This window comes from Mastomys coucha, unplaced genomic scaffold (genome assembly GCF_008632895.1).
Source record: "Mastomys coucha isolate ucsf_1 unplaced genomic scaffold, UCSF_Mcou_1 pScaffold20, whole genome shotgun sequence".
In the NCBI taxonomy this organism is placed as follows: domain Eukaryota; kingdom Metazoa; phylum Chordata; class Mammalia; order Rodentia; family Muridae; genus Mastomys; species Mastomys coucha.
This window is the reverse complement of record NW_022196903.1, coordinates 18,913,732-18,916,231: the sequence shown is the minus strand read 5'-3', so window position 1 is coordinate 18,916,231 and position 2,500 is coordinate 18,913,732. Positions and strand designations below refer to the sequence as shown.

The 2,500-nt window shown below is 36.8% G+C and overlaps 1 protein-coding gene across 23 annotated transcripts in view; it reads left to right on the top strand.

Annotated features, from left to right (window-relative positions):
• Positions 1–2,500, top strand: part of Cadps2 (calcium dependent secretion activator 2) — a 529,581-nt gene that overhangs the window by 150,816 nt on the left and 376,265 nt on the right. The gene's annotated exons all lie outside the window — the stretch shown is intronic.

Here is a 2,500-nt window from a genome sequence, read left to right as displayed (position 1 = left end):
CAGGTGAATTTCATCTCATGGAGTGTGCCCCAAGTCAAATCAGATATTGGTTGGTTACTTCCACAAGCTTTGTGCTGCCGAGGACCAGCTTCAACTTGGTCAGGGGTTCTGAGGAAGGGGTGTTTAAGAGTGGTAGAAGAAATGACTTGAAGTCAATCATGGGTACAAGCTGACAGCTCTTTGTTCTGTGTGAGACAGGTCTCCAGAGAACTCCAGGCAGCTCAGCTCTTGCAAACCAAAGCCTAATCAATTCAATCTTATACCTCAGGTTCTCTTTTTATTATCTGACAAATCAGCATTTTATGGCCTTAGCCCCTTGATTCTTAGTAAAGATAACAAGTACCTTCTTTTAAACATAGCAAAGGAATTCACAGATGTGCCTGCTTTTGTAAGCACAGACAATAAGCTAGCTGGGTATGATCCACCTCTGAGATCACCATTCCCTCTATGTCTGGCCCTAAAATAACTCTGTCCTTGGATGACCTTGAAGTCAGGAATCTTCCTGCTTTTTAAAGCACAAACAATGAACTTAGCTGGATGGGATCTTGCAACTGAAGTCACTACTCCCTAAATGACTTTATCTTCTTCCTTAATATTTGACAAGTTGGTTCATAATGCAACTGCCTCTGTTCTTTTAGGTCTGTTTGGCCCCCCTCATATAAATTTATATTGGATCCTTATGTTTTGCATAGTCGAGAACTCCTGTTTATATATCTTTGAACTTCTGCTTTCAGAGTTCTTTCCTACAGTCTTAAGTGCTGTCCTGGAAGTCTCAGCATTTACTGTTTTTTCTGAGGAACATTAGACACATTCTTGCCTCCTGGACTTGTGCTGCCTAGAGTTATTAACCTTAACAGGGGGAGTGTTCCCCAAAGGAGGAACATGGAAATCTATACATTATTATACAAACAGAGATAGTGATTACTCCAGGAGTCCTTTTATTGTCCAGGATTGTCATAGCTGTTCTGGGTTCTTTGTTTTTCCATATGAAGTTGAGAATTGGTCTTTCAAAGTCTGTAAAAATTTGTGTTGGAATTTTTATGATAGTTGCAGTGAATCTATAGAGTACTTTTGGTAAGATGACAATTTTTACTATGTTAATTCTGCTGATCTTTAAGCATGGAAGATATTTTTTTAATGTCTGAGAAATACTCCACTTTGTAAATGTTTAACATTTTCTTTTATTCATTCATTCATCTGTTGAGAGACATCTGGTTTTTTTTTTCCAATTTCTGGATATTGTGAAAAGCAATGAATATGGGTGAGCAAGTATCTCTGTGGAAGTTTGAAGTGACTTTGGGGTGTCAATGAGTGGAATAGCTGGGTCTTGAGTTAGTTTGATTTTCCCCTTTCCTGAGGAAATACCACACTGATTTCCATGGGTTATTCAGGTTTGTATTTCCATCAGCAATGGCAAAATGTTCTCCTTGCTTCACATCCTCCCCAGCATGAGCTGCCCCATCCTTTAGTGATATTAGCCATTCCCACAGGTGTAAGATGAAATCTCACAATAGCTTTGGTTTGTATTTCCCTGATGACTAAGAATTTTGAATATTTCTTTAAGTATTTCCCAGTCATTTAAGTTTCCTTTTTTGTTCTCTACACCATTTTAAAATTGGGTTATTTGTTTCTTTGATATCTAGTTTTTCATTTTGTCTTGTTTTGTTTGTTCTTTATGTATTTTGGGGTTATTCTTTATGTATTTTGGGATTAGTCCTCCCTTGAATGTATACTTGGTAAAATCTTTACCCATTCTGTAGATTGCTACTTTCTCCAAGTGACTGTGGCTTGTGCCATGCAGACACTGCAGTTTCATGAGGTCCTTAATTGTTGCTGATCTTAGTACATTTGTTAATGGCATTCTGTTCAGAAGTCTTTTCCTGGGACAATGAGTTCAAGTGTGTTCTCTGCTTTCTTTTCTATTTGGTTCACTGTATCTAGTTGTATGTTGAAATTTTTGATGCATTTGCAGTTGGCATTTGTGCAAGGTGATCAGTATGGGTCTATTTGCATTCTTTTACATGCAGACATCCAGTTTGACGAGCACCATTTGTTAAAGGTGTTATGAATTTTATTAAAAAAAAAAGTGGGTACATCTTTATAAAAAAAATCTATAGGTATGTTGATTTATGTCTGTATCGTCAATTCATTGCCATTGATCATGTCTGCCTTGTGCCAATGTGATGCCGTCTTTACTCCTATAGCTCTGTAGTACAACGTGAAATAGGGAATGGTGGTAGCTCCAGGAGTTCTTTCATTTAGGATTGTTTTTAACTATCGTGTTTATTTGTTTGTTTTGATGTTTTTGCTGGTGTGTGTGTGTGTGTGTGTGTTTGCATATGTAGCTGAAGATTGTTCTGAATTGTCATTTGTTATATTGATCTTAACAATTCTGACAGGTATGATAGGAAATTTCTTTTTTTTTTAGGTTCCTTTCTTTTTTTTATTAGATATTTTCTTTATTTACATGTAAATTTCTCCTTTCTCAGTTTCCCCTCCA